This window comes from Schistocerca americana, chromosome 10 (genome assembly GCF_021461395.2).
Source record: "Schistocerca americana isolate TAMUIC-IGC-003095 chromosome 10, iqSchAmer2.1, whole genome shotgun sequence".
NCBI lineage: Eukaryota > Metazoa > Arthropoda > Insecta > Orthoptera > Acrididae > Schistocerca > Schistocerca americana.
Window position 1 is genome coordinate 115,407,917 of NC_060128.1, and position 21,240 is coordinate 115,429,156.

Sequence of the window (21,240 nt, forward strand, 5' to 3'; positions counted from 1 at the left end):
TTTGGGCCTTTTATACACTGCAATGTATACATAATTAAGTACCATAGCTGGGAACCGAACCCGGGCCCTTAGGATTGACATTCTGTCGCGCTGGCCACTCTGCTACCGGGGGCGGACAAGTTTCAGCTGATATGAGCGGAATAGCTCGGATGTACCTTAACCTTTTTTGTTGTTATCCAGGTGTCGGTTCCATCATTACAGTAGGACTGCGAACAGGTAGGAACATATCCAACAAATAATGGAGGACGTTTACTATTGGTTCCACTCTGAGGTGAACAGGTTAGTGCAGGGCAGTAAGTCTTGGCGGACAATACCATACAAGTAAGAACTCTGATTCGTCAGCAGTTTCCTCCCAGATAGCCCCCCCTCAGCCATGGAGAAGATCGCACGGCTTCTGATTTGGGTGGACTTCGAGAGAATGGGACTAGGGATGTTCCGATAGAAGTACTTGATACTGTTGTTTCTATACCGACTAGTTTTTGAATCGCATCATTCTTTCAGTACTTAGTCGGTAGCGTAAGAGAAGTACTTGTATCGAACCGGTTTCATCCCTAGTCGAAGCTGCACCAGATTTTGAAAATAAACACTAACTATAGGCACATATGTTGCATCGACGGTAAAATACTGTTGAGCATATTTCTAAAAACACGGAAAAATCACTATCACGTCTTCCCAGTCTGCAAAAGGATTGCTTTTTCAAAATATTACAGGGTTTGAGAAATAAAGAGATAATTCGTCACTTTGGTGGATGTCCATGTCTTTTAGCGGTTATGCAGTAGCTGTTTATGATGTTTCCAAAAGCCGTATTCTTGTGTTACAGCAGGCGAAGTGCCATCGTCCTCGAGTCACTTGGGCTAAGCTGTTGCTCGTAAATCACACTGCCGAGTCTTTGTATAGCTCGCCCGCTTGTTGGAGGATCTTGAAAATGCAGGTTCTTAGTATCCAGCAGAGTAACAAGGGCTGCATAATCTCTTACTTCAATTGATCAACTTCTTTTCTTAACGTCTCTCAATAAAACGTACTTGCATTTATGACAACTGGCGAGAATTGCGTGATAAACTATATTGACAAACAATCACTGGTATAATTTGAGACTTCTAACATACTTTAGTCCAGACGCTTCTGTTCTGTCATATTCAAAACGCTTTAATGAAGCTTTACTTTAATGAATCTGTAAGTTGGTTGAATGTCTCCATCTCTGGAGCAGTGTAGAAACACGCTACGTGCTGAATATTTACAGCACCTTCTCATTCTAGGGAACCTTCAAAAAGGTGACATTTTTGTTTAAGGGTTATCATTAATAAAGAAATAAAAGTCTTTAATGCGTTTTGTTAGAGTACGTAAATTAAGCAATCAAGTAAAATTCCATACAAGCTGAGCAGTACTTCATTTATTGTAAAAATTTCGTCATCATTGGTTGCTGCTGTCATTTGTCATCGACCGCTGATTAACCGAGTCTTCTACATTTTTTTGCATGCTATAGGCAACCTGTTTTCCCCTGCATGTTTCCTGTTTTATTTTAAACCAACTTGGAAAGTCGCTGTGGAATTATTTTCAGCGCAGGAAGGTGAATAAATGGGAAAGTAATATTGCTGTCCCGCCTTTGGATAGTGAACGCCATCGCCGGCTGCGGTGGTCTAGCGGTTCTAGGCGCTCAGTCCGGAACCGCGCATGGATGTGTGTGATGTCCTTAGGTTAGTTAGGTTTAAGTAGTTCTAAAGTTCTAGGGGACTGATGAGCACAGATGTTAAGTCCCATAGTGCTCAGAGCCATTTTTTTTAACGCCATCACTGAATTTCCACGAGTTACTTTTCCGTGAAGCTACGGTACCGAATCTGATATTACACGTAGAGCAGAGTTCTACTGATATTTGTAGTTTCACAGTACGGTAAGTGGGTGCGCTTTGTAGTATTGCGTGCCACTAATCATGATCCCGTGTGTTCTCCTTGAGTACCTCTGTCGCGAAGCAATATCTGAAATTTAATATTCGAATTGGTACTGTTTCTCTAGTTCTCTCGAATTTGTACTCTGCTGATGGAGAGCAAACTAGAGGCACTATTTATCAGTTACTTAGGTAATCTATACTAATAGAAAGCTGAAATGGTGCACAGTACACAATCCCAGTTAGAGGGTAATTATCTAATGACTTCCAGGCGAGTCAAAAAATTTATTTTCGACAGTTAATTTGATTATTTAGCGATTTTAAAATGCCACTCATTGTTAGGTATAGGCTTGTATTATAGGTAGAACCTTGTAAGAGAAATATTACAGGTAGACAAGATGGCCAGAGTAAGTGTGAAATCTTTTAAGGATGTTGTAGAATAGGTTGCCCTGAGAATAACGAGAGTAACCAAGTTTATTCTCAAACATTTTACATTGTATGAACAGTGGCTTACTAAATTTATAAAAAAACTGATCCAGCTACTCCGTTCATAGTCTTATGTAAGTTATCTAGGTTCCACAACAAGCTAAAAACCTCAGTTGCAGACGAAGGTGTTGGATGACGCGTTAAAAACTAGTTAAAACTGAAGCTGGAACGTAAAATAAAATTTGGTAACAGATTTTAGAATAGCCTTCCTTTGATTTTATCGAGATATTTGACTGATAACTTTTATTTATTTATTTAAAATTTGGCTAATCCGTAAACTCAGAAAAATATTTGAAGTATATGAGTTAAACGTAATGAACACACTCTTTACATTTATGTTCACGTAAACTCACCAATTACACAGCATATATTATCATTGGGACGATGGTTAAAGTGATCGCTATAGCAAGCAGAAACCTACTAATACCAGTATTGCTGGCCTTTGGTTTGACCAGAACCTATGTGGAATCTTCCTCTACGTCGGTCGGAGGCCCGAAGATGGCGTAGTAAATCGCCTAAACAGGTAGCCAAATAAAGTAAGTTTGGAAACTTGACGGCTGAAAGGAGTTTCATTTGACATCCTGTCGAGACTTCTGTGCCGGCCGAAGTGGCCGTGCGGTTCTAGGCGCTGCAGTCTGGAACCGCGAGACCGCTACGGTCGCAGGTTCGAATCCTGCCTCGGGCATGGATGTGTGTGATGTCCTTAGGTTAGTTAGGTTTAACTAGTTCTAAGTTCTAGAGGACTAATGACCTCAGAAGTTGAGTCCCATAGTGCTCAGAGCCATTTGAACCATTTGAACCATTTTTTTTAGACTTCTGTCTGTCTGACACTGAGCTCCAATCTCCAACGGCGAAATTATTTCCCAATAACTTTCAAGTCCTTCGTCAGGAAGTATTCAGTGGCCTCTGCATCTTTACAGCTTATGGACCAGTCGTCGGCATATTCGAACTTCTGTGGGTCTGAGGCGTAGTTGTACGAGCATATAGGCTGAATAAGAGGGGAACCGAGCCACATCCGTGCGTAACGCCTTTGTTCAGGTTAATCTGAGTGCTGAGTGTATGACCCATGATCACATGAAAGCATCTATTAGAGAGCATGGGACTGACAAAGTTGATGGTAGTTTTGCAGTGGACTACTCTCATGAGTTAACATCACGCCTTGCCTCCAAACTGTGTCGTACGCTGCTTTAAGGTTGATAAACACTGCTGATATTTTCATTCGTTTTTGGTAGCTCGCTTCTGTGAGCATTTTTAATTAGAGAACTTAGTCGAGCAGCTTCGTTAAGGGCGAAATCCTGCCTGTTCAGTTGGCGCACGTTGAAGAATCACAAGACGATCCTGTTATAGGGTAACCTTTCCGGAAGTTTGTAAATTAGAAAATTAGGGAATTAGATTATGAAATGAAACACTGGAAGTAGTAAATGAGTTTTGCTGTTTCGGAAGCAAAATAACTGAGGACTGTCGAAGTAGGGAGGATATAAAATATAGACTGCCTATGGCAAAAAAAGCGTTTCTGAAGAAGAGAAAATACTTTCCTGAACGTATCTGCGAAGAGTGTGAAACATGGACGATAACTGGTTGAGACAAGGAAAGAGTAGAACCTTTCGAAATGCAGTGCTACAGAAGAATGCTAAAGATTAGATGGACAGATCACGTAACTAATGAGGAGGTACTGAATATAATTGGGGAAAAGAGGAATTTGTGGTACAACTTGAGTAGAAGAATGGATCGGTTGGTAGGACACGTTCTGAGGCATCAATGGGTCTCCAATTTAGTATTGGAGGGAAGCGGGGAGGCGAAAAATTGTAGAGGGAGGCCAGGTGCTGAATACAGTATGCAGATTCAGAAAGATGTAGGTTGCAGTAGTTTTTCGGAGATGATGATGATTGGTTTGTGGGGCGCTCAACTCCGTGGTCATTAGCGCCCATACAAAGCCCCAATTTTTTCACAGTCCAATTTCTGACGCAGTCCAATCTAGCCTCTGTCAGGAATGATGATGATGATGGAATGATGAGGACAACACAAACACTCAGTCCCCGGGCAGGGAAGAAATCCCCAAACCCGGCCGGAAATCGATCCCGCGACCCCGCGATCCAGAGGTAGCAACGCTAGCCACTAGACCACGAGCTGCGGACATATCCGGAGATGAACAGGCTTGCACAGGACAGAGTAGCGCGGAGAGCTGCATCAAACCATTTCAAATGGGTCTGAGCACTATGGGTCTTAACATCTGAGGTCATCAGTCCCCTAGAACTTAGAACTACTCAAACCTAACTAACCTAAGGACATCACACACATCCACGCCCGAGGCAGGATTCAAACCTGCGACCGCAGCGGTCGCTCGGTTCCAGCCTGAAGCGCCCAGAACCGCTCGGGCACTCCGGCCGGCTTTGCAGTTACGTACGTGCAGTATTCCTTACTTTGTTTCTATTTTGTTATCACGTGATTATACTGTGAGTCTGGAAAAGGTTCAAATGGCTCTGAGCACTATGGGACATCGGAGGTCATCAGTCCCCTAGACTTAGAACTACTTCAACCTAACTAACCTAAGGACACCACACACATCCATGCCCGAGGCAGGATTCAAACCTGCGACCGCAGCAGTCGCACGGTTCCAGGCTGAAGCGCCTAGAACCGCTCGGCCACAACGGCCGGCTATCAAACCAGTCTCTGGGCTGAAGACCACAACAGCAGCAAATTTGTAAATCATGCTTAGCAGTGCAGTTGGTCTGTAGCGTTGTGGGAAATCATTTCTTTTTCTTGTTGGCCTTGATCTTAGCTCTCATTGAATTGGTGTGGAAGACCGCCTGTCTGCATATCGGTGAAATATCTAACCACTATTTTATATACACTCCTGGAAATGGAAAAAAGAACACATTGACACCGGTGTGTCAGGCCCACCATACTTGCTCCGGACACTGCGAGAGTGCTGTACAAGCAATGATCACACGCACGGCACAGCGGACACACCAGGAACCGCGGTGTTGGCCGTCGAATGGCGCTAGCTGCGCAGCAAACGATTTCAAATGGTTGATAGGACACGTTCTGAGGCATCAATGGGTCTCCAATTTAGTATTGGAGGGAAGCGGGAGGCCGGGTGGACGTACCGCCGAATTGCTCAACACGTGGGGCGTGAGGTCTCCACAGTACATCGATGTTGTCGCCAGTGGTCGGCGGAAGGTGCACGTGCCCGTCGACCTGGGACCGGACCGCAGCGACGCACGGATGCACGCCAAGACCGTAGGATCCTACGCAGTGCCGTAGGGGACCGCATCGCCACTTCCCAGCAAATTAGGGACACTGTTGCTCCTGGGGTATCGGCGAGGACCATTCGCAACCGTCTCCATGAAGCTGGGCTACGGTCCCGCACACCGTTAGGCCGTCTTCCGCTCACGCCCCAACATCGTGCAGTCCGCCTCCAGTGGTGTCGCGACAGGCGTGAATGGAGGGACGAATGGAGACGTGTCGTCTTCAGCGATGAGAGTCGCTTCTGCCTTGGTGCCAATGATGGTCGTATGCGTGTTTGGCGCCGTGCAGGTGAGCGCCACAATCAGGACTGCATACGACCGAGGCACACAGGGCCAACACCCGGCATCATGGTGTGGGGAGCGATCTCCTACACTGGCCGTACACCACTGGTGATCGTCGAGGGGACACTGAATAGTGCACGGTACATCCAAACCGTCATCGAACCCATCGTTCTACCATTCCTAGACCGGCAAGGGAACTTGCTGTTCCAACAGGACAATGCACGTCCGCATGTATCCCGTGCCGCCCAACGTGCTCTAGAAGGTGTAAGTCAACTACCCTGGCCAGCAAGATCTCCGGATCTGTCCCCCATTGAGCATGTTTGGGACTGGATGAAGCGTCGTCTCACGCGGTCTGCACGTCCAGCATGAACGCTGGTCCAACTGAGGCGCCAGGTGGAAATGGCATGGCAAGCCGTTCCACAGGACTACATCCAGCATCTCTACGATCGTCTCCATGGGAGAATAGCAGCCTGCATTGCTGCGAAAGGTGGATATACACTGTACTAGTGCCGACATTGTGCATGCTCTGTTGCCAGTGTCTATGTGCCTGTGGTTCTGTCAGTGTGATCATGTGATGTATCTGACCCGAGGAATGTGTCAATAAAGTTTCCCCTTCCTGGGACAATGAATTCACGGTGTTCTTATTTCAATTTCCAGGAGTGTAGATACCGAAGTGTATGGGGAATAAGGTACGGATGCCATCGCAACCAGGCCTTTTCCTAATTTCATTTCTCGAAGAGCTGTTGTGATTTATTCCAATCTTTCAATCTGAACGTGGCTGCTTTGACGGTCTCTATCTCTCTGTTTTTATCTTTCTATTACCTGAGTCTTTGGATTATCGGCCTTCCATCCCAAAGTTACCTCGGATAAAAGGTGTTTTAGTCTATTGATGTTTTATCGTGATGTGAGACGTTAGGAGCACTGTAACATGCCAAGTTCACATTATGTCCGTCCTGTAGCTCTCCTTTAGCGCATTAGGTGCGTAGTTTGCGGTTCGTTGGCGGTAGGCAGTACATCAGGCTAACAGCGGGACAGGGTTAAGCAGCTGCGTAAATCACCCTCAGCCACACGCCGCTGGAAGTCTCGCAAATCCCCGGTGGAGGTACTAGGTACTGCGCCGAAGGAGAAGTAAGGAGTAAGGACCGGAGGAAGTAAGGTAGGGAAGGGGTGGGTGGAGGCGGGTGGGAGGTGAGTGGCGGGAGGCGGTGACGGGGACAAGCACTGAGAGGGGCAGAGGGGTGGGAGTGGGACGGAGGGAGGGAGAGGGAGGGAGCGAGGGAGGGGAGAGAGAGAGAGAGAGAGAGAGAGAGAGAGAGAGAGAGAGAGAGAGAGAGGACTAAGAATGCTACATGCTGTTTGTTACTAGAATATGACAGAACAGCGTTACTTCAGTTCCATGGTCAGTACTACGCTAGGTTTTGGACGCAAAATATTTATTTTCGACTTCCAATAATTGTTCAGTAAATATAGGGTGAACGCCTAACAGCTGCATCTCAAATAACTTCTGTTAAATATTGATAATTTACTGAACTGATGGTAGGAAAGAATAGCAGAACCTGGGTTCGAATGCAGTTAGCGAAGTAATGGGAAACAGTACAGGATATCCGTGTCATATCTCACACATTTCGAAGGTCCAGAGAAGAAACCAACGGTCCATGCGATAATGAAATTGCATCATATGCTAGAGTACTCCAAAGAATTTATTTAATAATCTTCAATACACTTTTAATGTGAACCATTTGTAGCACGAAGAACATGGAGTCTATATTCAGTTTGTTGCCTTGTTCTTTGCAACATGTCCTCTGCCACTGTTTGCAATCACATCAGGAACATAAGAATATCGTCCACTTTCTTCACATAAAAGTGATAGTGGCAGCTTTAAGAGTACAAGAGTTCGGCATTTACGGTAATTTTTCTTTCGGTGTTGTTAAACTTAATGTGGATGCGGTAATCCGAAATACACAACAATAAATCTACCACGCTATGCTATATTACTATTCCTTTACACTCCGTGAAACATGGCGTCAGGGTGGGGAGCACACCTTCAGTTGTGCACATTTTAAGGCGCTTTTGCCCATACACAACTACTGTGACCTAATTGCCTTGTGGGCCAAATGCATAGGGATTTGATAAACAACGTGCACGATTCACGGGGTGCAATGTTGGCCCTTACCGCTCAACCACAAGTTGAGTTCAACGCCACCAGATGGTAGCACAGTGCGGCAGAGTTTTTCCCCTTTCTTTTGGCGTAAATCCCGCTAGACGGTAGCACGTTCCGCAGTATGCCGTTTCACTCACTATATAGTAAAATTAGATTGGAAATCAGTTAATGTAATAGTTATACTGATAAAAAACAAATCTTGTGGGATTCTGAATGAGATATAGTATATTAGGTTGTGGATTTTATCATACAGTTATCCATATGAGGTGCTTAGAACCATGAAGCACGTAAGTCAATTGTAAAACTTTATTATTTATTCGTGCTTCCAGCATCTGCTGATCTTATTCTGGGCCAGGCGTATCTATGCTGTGGGCCCACACTGTATGTATGAACATTCACGAAAATCTGTCTCATTCATTGCTCTGATACTGACTGAAATGTGGGATCGACGATGGTGTGCTTTAGGCCCTTATGGGCCTCAGCGTTTATTTTTGTTCCAGTCTCGTGACCGTTTTGGTAGACGGTACTTTCCACGAACGGCAGTGTGTGTTCGTAGTCGGTTGTTTGTGGTGCATAAATCGGCTTCGTGTGCAGCATTAACATGAACTCCGTTGGATCTGTTTTAAGTGCTACCAGAATAGAAAATTACCAGGAGAAATTAACCACAGAGAAACTAGGGCCCCTAAGGGCAGTTATGTTGATTAAGAAAGTGACGAAATCAAATGAACATGAGTACAAGCGAACATTTAACAAAGTAAATCTCTAATAAGCATTAAGTTTTTGTATATGTAGGGCAGCGGTAGCGCTACCACGCAGTGTGGTCGGGTTCGATTCCCAGGAGGGCACTGCATGTTGTGTGTCCATCATCATCGACACGCAAGTCGCCGAAGTGGCGTCAACTAAGACGACTGGCAATACGGCGGCCGAACCGGAAGGTGATGTCTCGGCCAATAAATGCTACGTATGGCATAGATGCAACTTAAGAATGTGTGATTTTCAGCTCTGAAGTTAATCCTTTAATTAATACCTTCTTGTACATCGGTCTGAAAAAGAAAGCATGAAAGGTCCTACTTACACAAAAATGCGAAATGGAGAGTGGCGAAAGCTTAATCATTTCGTTCTTGCTGTAACTGTACATAGGCAACGATCTTGCTGCAGTGGATACACCGGTTCCCGTGGGATCACCGAAGTTAAGCGCTACCGGGCGTGGTCGGCACTTGGATGGGTTACCATCCTGGCCGCCATGCGCTGTTGCCATTTTTCTGGGTGCACTCAGCCTCGTGATGCCAATTGAGGAGCTACTCGACCAATTAGTAGCGGCTTCGTTCAAGAATACCACCATAACGACTGGGAGAGTAGTGTGCTGACCCCACGCCCCTCCTATCCGCTTCCTCCACTGAGGATGACACGGCGGTCGGATAGTCCCGAAAGGCCACTCGTGGCCTGAAGATGGAGTGTAACTGTACATAATTGGCGCACAAAACAACAAAATTCCACAAAAACAATTCATTAAGATAAGCTATGCATATTGTTATTATTGGCTGTTGCTGTAATTGTGTAAATACGTTAACAGGCATAACTTTATATGGCAGGTGCTATTAATTTCACAGTCTTTTTATTTACTTCAGTCTCAAAATTTATGAACAAGCAGAATGTATACTCACAAGCTGCCACTGGTGATTATGATTCTAATTTCAAGATTTATCTTTTAACTTTTATTTTTTGGATACTTATTTTAGTGATATTATTTTTCGTTTACTTAAATAGCTTATCGAATCCCCACCAGAGGAAATCAAGCGGGGTGATGTCTTAGCGAACGTGGTGGCCAGGCAGTGGGGTCCTCCGCATACGGGGCCAAAGAGATATCCGGGCCCTGCAAGGAACTTGTGACGTCACACTAGTCGTCTTGTCCGCAATGCTTTCCGAACGCTCAGCTCCACGTAGGGCCCACGGGAACTCAATATTTAACTAAGAAAGTACCCACTAAAGATCCTAACTTGGCCGTGTGCTGCCGAGAATTTCCATGCATTTAAACACGCAGTCAAGGATTATTAAACTCAACTAAAGTAAGTACTCTTTCCCAGCCAGAGATGGTTTCTTGCCCTCATAACACCTGTGACGTTCGCGCCGCTGCCTGTCTTTCTCACCGGCCTTGTCCACGTCCGATGCAGCGACTCTGGAATTTCATATCCGGGAACTTCCGAAGAGTCCTTGACCAACGCGGTGGATCATCATCTTGAAAGATGATGATAGAGTGTATGTTTTGTATCTGAGGATATTCAATTTGCTTCAACATGTCCCCATATTTGGTCCATTCACTAGTGTTTTCTGCAAAGAAGGACAGTCCAACAATCCTGTCGTGCAACATCCCACACAAAAAATTCAGTTTTGGGGTATACAAACTTGTTCAATGATAGAGTGCCGATTTTCCGAGCCCCAAATCCGAATATTATGCCGATTATCCGCTCCTGATACATAGAAGGTTGCCTCGTACCAGAATAAATATCTTTCCAGGAAGTTGGCGTTAATGTCAATATACTACAACATCGCCGTAGCAAAATTACTGTCTTCATTGTCTGTCGTTCGGCATCAGATGTTGCAGAATCTGCACTTTGTAAGAATAAAAATGAAAACTCTGGTATACTAAGCGGTACGCTGCCTAGATAGCTGCCCAGTTGACTTACGTGGGCTTTTTGGAAATGTTTGTCGAATATTTAAGGTTAAGTATCAAGTGAACTATTGATATTCTACTGATTTATGTTTATTTGTAGCGACTTTTCCGCTTATTGTGCCCTTTTTAGGAAAGTGCGAGGTCATTCCACATGGGTACTAAAAGAAATGCGATAAATTTTGGGCATACGATAAATCGCACAAATCTAAGGGCTGTCAATTGGACTAAATACCTAGGAATTACAATTACGAGCAACTTAAATTGAAAAGACCACATAGATAATATTGTGGGGCAGGCGGAACAAAGACTGCGCTTTGTTGCAGGACACATAGAAGATGCGACAAACCCACTAAAGAGACAGCCTACATTACACTTGTCCATCCTCTGCTGCAATATTGCTGCGCGATGTGGGATCCTTACCAGGTAGGATTGACGGAGGACATTGAAAAAGTGCAACGAAGGGCAGCCCGTTTCGTGTTATCGCGCAATAGGGGTGAGAGTGTCACTTGATATGATAGGCGAGTTGGGGTGGCACTCACTGAAACAAGGGCGGTTTTCTTTGCGGCGAGATCTATTTACGAAATTTCAATCACCAACTTTCTCTTCCGAATGCGAAAATATTTTATTGACACCCACTTACATAGGGAGAAATGATCATCATAATAAAGTAGTCGGCCGGTGTGGCCGTGCGGTCGAAAATAAGCCTCGCAATGGACGTGAAAAATAAAAAAGACACCTCCCAAAGTCGATTATATCATATATAATTCGGCTGTAATGACAAAGAGAATTTAAAGAAAAATATAACGTAGACATTCACGTTTCCACTGTCAAACGACGCTTGAAACTCTAGGGAGTACACGGACGAAGACCGACGGAGAAGTCTTTAGTATCCACAAATAGCAGGGAGGCCAGACTTGTGTTTGCAAAACGGCACAGATCATGGTCAGGTTGACATTGGCCTAAAATTCTGTGGAGTGACAAGAGCAAACTTAATTTAATGTTATCTAATGGTATCAAGTATGTTCAATGTCCTGTAAATAAAAGATGTGACTTTCTGTACGAAATTCCCACGGTCAAACATGGAGGTGACAGTGTGGTGATTTGGAAATGTTTTTCACGTTGGACCGTTATTTCGAATTGGATCGGTTCGTTTACGAAAAAGTGTTGGAAAATCAAATGCTATCGTACGCTAAACACCACATGTCAGCTGGATGGTATTTTCAACAAGATAAGGATGGCAAGCACAAGTTCATTAGTGATTTTTTAAAACGCAATAAAGTCAGTGAGGCTGTCACAAAAGCCGAAGGACAGCCTACAAAATATTGATTTTCTTATTACGGTAGATGATAATTATGTGTTAAAACCGTTTTTTTTTCAACAATGTCAAAATACATTTGGTCCACCATTGTCCTCATTAAAGAAAAATTACACTATTATGTTGCAAACAAGGACTATTTGGTCACTATTCTGTGGAACATTGAATATTCACCAATGAGATACTTACAAATTACTGATTTTCATGCCTCGTATTTGTTGTTAATTCATCATCATTTTCTTTTGGCCTTAGTCCCACTTAACGCGGGGTCGGCCTGGTTACTATGCATTTGGCAATGTTAGCGTTGAAGGGTGGCTGGATGCCCTTCCTGTCGCCACCCCATACACCATGCTTCTGTGTCTGGTGTAAGCCATGAAATAGTGCGAACGTTTTCGAATGTCTGCGAGTCGTGTAACTGAGGTGTGCCGTGGGGATCACCCCGGTATTCACCTAGTGGGATGTGGAAAACCGCCTGAAAGCCACATCCAGGCTGGCCAGCACACAGGCCCTCGTCGTTAATCCGCCGGGCTGATTCGAACCGGGGCCGGCGCGCCCACCCGAGTCCAGGAAGCAGCGCATTAGCGCTCGCTGCTAACCTGGCGGGTTCATATTACTTTTTTAATTAAGCCAATTAATATGTTTGTCAAAATACTTTTGAGTGCTGTTGGACGACGAGATATGCATGGTTTCAGGAGAACTACCTGGGATAAAAGCAGCATGGATACACCCGGAATGAGGGCTGCAGTCGGCATTTTTTGCTACTTCGCGGTAAAGAATGTAACAAGAGTAGTGGAACAACACTGACAGTAAACTGGAAAGCAGGTTGCAGGTTGGGGGGGGGGGGGGGGCTTCATGCATATCAAACAGGAGTGTTCAAGATTTATTTTCATACCACTTTTACTTTCAAAACAGTGACTGGTTGAAGACTGTAGTATATTATTAGAGCGTTTAGTTTATTTGCGGATGTTATTACGAATGCGGACTTCGCGCCACCGTAATGGATATCCTTTGCGAGTAAGTGAACCAAAGAATGTACGTTGACCTAAAACATTTGTGTTCCCTGCTGCTAATTGCTTGGACTTGTTGACCGAAAACGCTACTAAAACTAAATTTCATTCGATCCCTGACTTACTTCTACTGCTCGCTTCATCCGTTTACCCCTTCCTAGGAAAGGTATGATTTGTACTGAATAGTGAATATAAATCAGTGTCTACCAGATATTTTGAATGATTTAAATTATCAAGTCATCACACAAGGGTAATTAATTAGTGACGCAGTGCGCCAGATGCACAGTTTTTTGAATGGCCAGCACTTCCATTGAATTATAGTTTATCCAACAGCTTCCAGCTATTAAAGTCTAAACTTCCGGAAGTGTCTTGTCCTCTAATGGACGAATGATACTGCGGTGTTTAGTGCATCGCTTCGGCACCTGGTGTGTTTTTATTACGATTGAGAACGTGCGCTGTGTTTTCACGAGTTCGACACGAAGTGTATTTGCATTTAATGCAGAGCATTAGAAAACACGATTAAAGCCAAATAACCAGGACGATGGACGTGGACATTACAAGCTATAGAAACTGATGCATTTCTTTCGCTCGTAGCATAATTTAGCTCAGGTTCACATAAAAGTGAAAAACTCATTGGCGTACGTAGGTCGCTCTTAAAGATAAAATAAACAATAACAAAAAAAACAATAGTTTTCGCGAACGGAATTAGAAAATATGTTCCTGGGAATTAATCGAGATTTGAATGATATTTATAGAGCACGGAAAGAACTGTCCACCAATTTCAACGTGGGACATTGTGGAAATAATGATCATAATATTTTCTACTTTACTAATTGTTGCCTTATAGTTTCCGAAAGAACTGCTTCACTGCGTTTAAGAGATACGAGAAAAAAGTAGGAGCTGTGTTCAACTGAACAGATGTTTATTATTGTCCTTTTTAATTGCAGGTAGAGACTGAATGAAATACTTGTAATATTTGAGGTTACGTTCAGTGCAGAAGATAGGATTGCAACGAGTTAGTCGTATATACGGGAAGCAACACGAGCATGAAAAGATATACGTGCAAAAGTAGCAAACATTTGACATCAACAACAGTTTCGAATAGCAATGAAGAGACAAATAGTGACAACTGCGTGTATTGGATCTACGGCCATTCAACATCGTTAGTGGAGAAGTGTTTATTAGCCTTTTAGAAGAACTAATCGATATTGGTACCAAGTACAGGACAGTGAGAGCCCACTAGATTTTCCCTTCTCCGAGAGCTGTCTCTCTACATACAGAAGATATTGCCGATCGAATGAGAAGTGAGACCTTCCCTCAAGTAAAGAAATCTACTGACCAGAACGAGTGTTCTATGTCCTGCCATTTTTCGACTGACACTTATCGCGAAATACATTATCTGACTGCCACATCTAGTGTTCCTGTCGACTTTGAGGACAAGTGTGAACTGAGGAACGATGTGCTCCTCACAATGTATTTTCCCGATGTTTCAAAAATGAAAATATTCTTACAGACTTATGAAAAATAGTCTGAGACAGACATATCTCCTCTGGAACTAAGCAAAATGACATTTGTGATTGATCAAGGGCCGAAAATGATGATAGCTCTTCAACAATTTATTGACACGTAGTCAGCACGGTCTCAGAAAATATGGTTCTTGTGAAACACAACTAGCTCTTAATACTCGTGAAGTAATAAGTGCTATCTACAGGGGATGTCAAATTGATTCCATATTTATAGATTTCCAGAAGGTTTTCGACACCGTTCCTCACAAGCGTCTTCTGACCAAACTGCGTGCCTACGGAGTATCGCCTCAGTTGTGCGACTGGGTTCATGATTTCCTGTCTCAAAGGTCACAGTTCGTAGTAACAGACGAAAAGTCATCGATTAAAACAGAAGTAATATCCAGCGTTCCCCAACGAAGTATTATAGGCCCTCTATTGTTCCCGATCTATATTAACGACATAGACAATCTGAGTAGCCGTCTTAAATTGTCTGCAGATGATGCTGTCATTTATCGTCTTGTAGAGTCATCAGATGATCAAAACGACTTGCAAAATGATTTAGATAAGATATCTGTATGGTGCGAAAAGTGGCAATTTACAATGAATAAAGGAAAGTGTGAAGTTATTCACGTGAACACTAAAAGAAATCAGCTAAATTTCGATTACGCGATAAGTGACACAAATCTGAGGGCTGTAAATTCAACTAAATACTTAGGGATTACAGTTACAAATAACCGAAATTGGATCGATCACATAGATAATGTTGTTGGAAGAGTAAACCAAAGACTGCGATTCATTGGCAGAACACTTAGAAGGTGCAACAGGTCTACTAAAGAGACTGCTTACACCACGCTTGTCCGCCCTATTCTGGAGTATTGGTTGGTTGGTTGGTTTTGTAGGATTAAAGGGACCAGCTGGAGTATTGCTGTGCGGTGTGGGATCCGCATCAGGTGGGACTGACGGATGACATCGAAAAAGTACAAAGAAGGGCAGCTCGTTTTGTATTATCGTGAAATAGGGGAGATAGTGTCACAGACATGATACATGAATTGCAGTGGCAATCATTAAAACAAAGGCGTTTTTCGCTGAGACGGAATCTTCTCATGAAATTTCAATCACCAGTTTTCTCCTCCGGTTGCGAAAACATTCTGTTGACACCTACCTACATAGTGAGAAATGATCATCACGATAAAATAAGAGAAATCAGGGCTCGCACAGAAAAATTTAACTGCTCGTTTTTCCCGCGCGCCGTTCTAGGGTGAAACGGTAGACAGACAGCTTGAAGGTGGGTCATTGAACCCTCTGCCAGGCACTTTATTGTGAATAGAGTAATCACGTAGATGTAGAACACCACAAAGCGTTAAGAAGAATTGCCTAATATTTATGAATGCATTCAGGCAGTGCGTACAACTATAGGATAAACAGGTTGTTTCCATAAGAGCATTCAAACATGTAACAGGATGTAGAGGATGTTCTACTGAACAATTCCAAGCAGGGAACCTGCGTTCGGAGAAGACTCTTAAGGAGATAATACGAATAAACTCACATTACTGTGTACATTTTATTTACACTCCTGGAAATTGAAATAAGAACACCGTGAATTCATTGTCCCAGGAAGGGGAAACTTTATTGACACATTCCTGGGGTCAGATACATCACATGATCACATTGACAGAACCACAGGCACATAGACACAGGCAACAGAGCATGCACAATGTCGGCACTAGTACAGTGTATATCCACCTTTCGCAGCAATGCAGGCTGCTATTCTCCCATGGAGACGATCGTAGAAATGCTGGATGTAGTCCTGTGGAACGGCTTGCCATGCCATTTCCACCTGGCGCCTCAGTTGGACCAGCGTTCGTGCTGGACGTGCAGACCGCGTGAGACGACGCTTCATCCAGTCCCAAACATGCTCAATGGGGGACAGATCCGGAGATCTTGCTGGCCAGGGTAGTTGACTTACACCTTCTAGAGCACGTTGGGTGGCACGGGATACATGCGGACGTGCATTGTCCTGTTGGAACAGCAAGTTCCCTTGCCGGTCTAGGAATGGTAGAACGATGGGTTCGATGACGGTTTGGATGTACCGTGCACTATTCAGTGTCCCCTCGACGATCACCAGTGGTGTACGGCCAGTGTAGGAGATCGCTCCCCACACCATGATGCCGGGTGTTGGCCCTGTGTGCCTCGGTCGTATGCAGTCCTGATTGTGGCGCTCACCTGCACGGCCCCAAACACGCATACGACCATCATTGGCACCAAGGCAGAAGCGACTCTCATCGCTGAAGACGACACGTCTCCATTCGTCACTCCATTCACGCCTGTCGCGACGCCACTGGAGGCGGGCTGCACGATGTTGGGGCGTGAGCGGAAGACGGCCTAACGGTGTGCGGGACCGTAGCCCAGCTTCATGGAGACGGTTGCGAATGGTCCTCACCGATACCTAATTTGCTGGGAAGTGGCGGTGCGGTCCCCTACGGCACTGCGTATGATCCTACGGTCTTGGCGTGCATCCGTGCGTCGCTGCGGTCCGGTCCCAGGTCGACGGGCACGTGCACCTTCCGCCGACCACTGGCGACAACATCGATGTACTGTGGAGACCTCACGCCCCACGTGTTGAGCAATTCGGCGGTACGTCCACCCGGCCTCCCGCATGCCCACTATACGCCCTCGCTTAAAGTCCGTCAACTGCACATACGGTTCACGTCCACGCTGTCGCGGCATGCTACCAGTGTTAAAGACTGCGATGGAGCTCCGTATGCCACGGCAAACTGGCTGACACTGACGGCGGCGGTGCACAAATGCTGCGCAGCTAGCGCCATTCGACGGCCAACACCGCGGTTACTGGCGTGTCCGCTGTGCCGTGCGTGTGATCATTGCTTGTACAGCCCTCTCGCAGTGTCCGGAGCAAGTATGGTGGGTCTGACACACCGGTGTCAATGTGTTCTTTTTTCCATTTCCAGGAGTGTACATGGCTTTCAGTTAAATGCAAATATCATAACTGACACATTGAACGTGGCGTTTACATTGTACGTACGTCACAAAATGTGCTGAAACTGATGGCCACCACACTCAAACCAAGCATGACGTGGGCGATCAAGATTCTGACGCACCCTGGCAAATAGCTCTGGTGTGTTTAGAATCACAACACGGGCAGTTACAATTCTGGCAAGTAAATACATGTCTGTAACCACTGGGATCTCTAACAATATCCCCATACGAAATAATCAAGGGTATCCAGGTCAGGTGATCTCACAGGCCATGGAATAGGACCTCCCCTAGAAATCCAGCGACCAGGAAATACTTCATAGTAATCAGGCTCGTCCTCCTCGTTTCCTTGCAGAAAATAAAGAATGTATATGTGAATAAACGCACAGTACGTGTAAATTTGTACGCATGTTAGTAATAAATAAGCTGCAAAACGGTAGTGCTAGACAAAACGACAGACATGTTTACTTCCAAAATCTCCTTATGCTGGCTTCTCCGAACCCAGGTTCACTATCTGAAATTGTTCAGTGGAGCATTCTCTATGTCGTGTTACAGTTTTGCACGCTCTCACGGAAACAACTTGTATGAAACGCTGCTGTGTGGTGGGATGATTAGGAAAAAGGGATTACATCAATATGTTGAACTGAGATCGAATAGCATCTACACGAGGTTTCATTCACAGGAAACTGAAAATGAGAATTTGCTGTTGAAAAAAAGTGATGATATCTTCCTATGAGGCTTATGTAATGGAGGCCGAAATTAAATTCCTCGAACCTTCTGTAGAGGACAAAAATGACCTGGAAGGTGAAACAGAACCGACACTAACTTTTGCGGTGATGAGGGGTTTAGTTAACTAGATACATGCCTAAGTGAAGATGGTAAAGCAGTAGTTAAATTGCTGGAAGGATGTGCATATACGTACCAAGAAAAAAAAATGTCCAAATGTGTGTGAAATCTTATGGGACGTAATTGCTAAGGTCATCAGTCCCTAAGCTTACACACTACTTAACCTAAAAGATCCTAAGGACAAACAGACACAACCATGCCCGAGGGCGGACTCGAACCTCCGCCATGACCAGCCGCACAGTCCATGACTGCAGCGCCCGAGACCGCTCGGTTAATCCCACGCGGCACCTACCTAGAAGCAAGTCCCTATCGAACTACAGGATTCTCGTTACAGGGCTGCAGTTTTTCATCCATATGTCAAGGAACTCTTAGTACTTCGTGAAGAGAAGAGGGCTGTTCGTCAGAGGCTAAATAATGTATTCGTGGAAGATGAGAAACAAGATCCCATTCAATGTCCCGTAACGAAGTAACGGAGCAGGCGTTCATGAAAGGCAGCCTTGAGAAATATCTGAAGGTGGAAACCCCAGCTGATAACGTCAAGAACGTTTTGTCATGGTGGAAGAAATGCCTGTACCCGCCCCAAGCTCTCTAAACTGGCGAAAGAAATCCTCTGCACCCCGTCTAGTAGCGCGGCAAGCGAAAGAAATTTTATCAAGGCAGGCTTAATTGTATTCGAGAAGCGTTGCTGTATCGACCCAGAAAGTGTCAACGAATTTTTTTTTAATTCATACAAATAAGAGGGACGAGGAAATTATTTTATGAAGACAGTCATATCATATACAAGATGAAACACAAATAGTCTGTACAAATAGCCTCCGCTTGTAAAATGTAAGTGTAATATACAGGTTTGTACTCGCAAGTTCGTTACCAATAGATTTTTGCGTCTTATGCACACAGACCTCATGTACGGTGTTACGTTATCTTCAATCTCTACTTCATTAAATGATACCATTCGTTCATTCATTACTCTGGCAGGTTTCGTCCAATTTTTCATTTAAGTATAAAGAATTTTACTTCTTCCATTGTCCGAAGCTCGTGGTCGTGCGGTAGCGTTCTCGCTTCCCGCGCCCCGGTTCCCGGGTTCGATTCCCGGCGGGGTCAGGGATTTTCTCTGCCTCGTGATGACTGGGTGTTGTGCGATGTCCTTATGTTAGTTGAGTTTAGGTAGTTCTAAGTTCTAGGGGACTGGGGACCACAGATATTAAGTCCCATAGTGCTCAGAGCCATTTGAACCATTTGGACTTCTTCCATTAGAGCGCCATGAAATGACCTAATAAATTGAATTTGATTATAGCAGAGGGAAGTTTTACTTCTCGGCGCAGCGAGTGAATCGAGTAACCATTTGCTCCTCCTACGATGTTTCTAAGCAAAACAGCACGATAGTGTAACGAGCAAAATATTATGAAGATGGATAACGAATTCATCGAACGTTGAAATGTGTCTGTGGAATCGTTTCATAAGACGTTCGTCTCATTGGATTCTGTGCGTCCTATTCTGTCAACCACCTGACTGCGGTTTAATTTATTGACTCTCCCAGAAAGACTGAGCAATCAAACTAAGGCTTATTAAATGATATTATGTGTGATTTTTTTGTGTTCCATAGTTCCATTGTGATTCATGACCTGTATTTATTACGTTTTTTTCCTTTCATCCTACCCTATGTGTGCTTGAATGTGACTGAATGAGTGTTTTTAGTGGTTTCGGGATACTGTTGTGGGGGACGCTGAGTTAGTTGTCGTCTGCTAAGAGCAGGTGATGTTTGCTTCTCGTGGTTGTGATGAACAAAAGTGGGAGGAAATATCAAAGTGAACGGATGTACTGTCTCAAAATTAACGAATTCACATTAAATTAAACAAGCTCATTGATGTACGACACACAATGCTGTTCGTCTGGTTAATTTCTTTGGAAAATTTGCATTCTTATAATTAAATTCTTAATTTCATTAAACTGATAATTTCCAGCTCGGTCATTTCCTTAATTGTTAGGAAGGGCTTGGACTGGTAGCGACCCTGTAATTTTTAAATTTATAACTGTCCCTGTGAGGTGGCTTAACCAGAAATTGCGCACAAGGCTTACATCTCCACTATTCTTGGTACGTAAAGTATGTCGAGCCATGGCTAGGATCCGTTTACAGTTCTATATACATACTTTACAGCATGTGCACATCGTACATGCAGTTTTCACCGCATGCCTTTGATTGCCACACTTGAGTGATCTCGCGTCCGCTACAATTGTCGAGCCGAAACACGATGATCCATGGCCCCGCCTACTGGGCCGGGAGACCGCACCGGTCGCAGAAATGGAAAGCAACCCTATTGCCAAATCGTTTCCTGCCGGAGAGTATAGTTTGATGGTCGCGATGGTTAGCGGTGGACGGCAGGTCCGCTATTTCTCAAGCGAGGGAATTTGTTGTTCGTGTGCGGGATTACTTTGAAAGCGAGAGGCGTAATGAAGAACCTATTCTCCCTGTGTCAAATGTAGTGCGAGGACAGCCGATGGGCTTGCTATTGGAACTGTGTCTAAGGAAAAACTTATGGGCCCTGATAGTGGTGGGATAGACTTAAGCTCAGCACGCCAGGTAAACGCAGAAAAGGTACAAAGCGAGTGGTAGCTATTGACAATTTCAGTCAGTGTGCTATTCGGGACCATATTTACAGTTATTACTGTAAAGGTGAATTACCAACTAGGAAGGAACTTATTGTTTCTCTTCGTGAAGCAGGGTTGTTTTCCGGCGGTAAGACGTCGCTTTCTTCAGTTCTGAATTCTTAAGACTTCAAATATAAAACATACAACAATCGTGAATTTGTAACGGAGAGGATGGACATAGTACTTCTGCACTGCAGTTT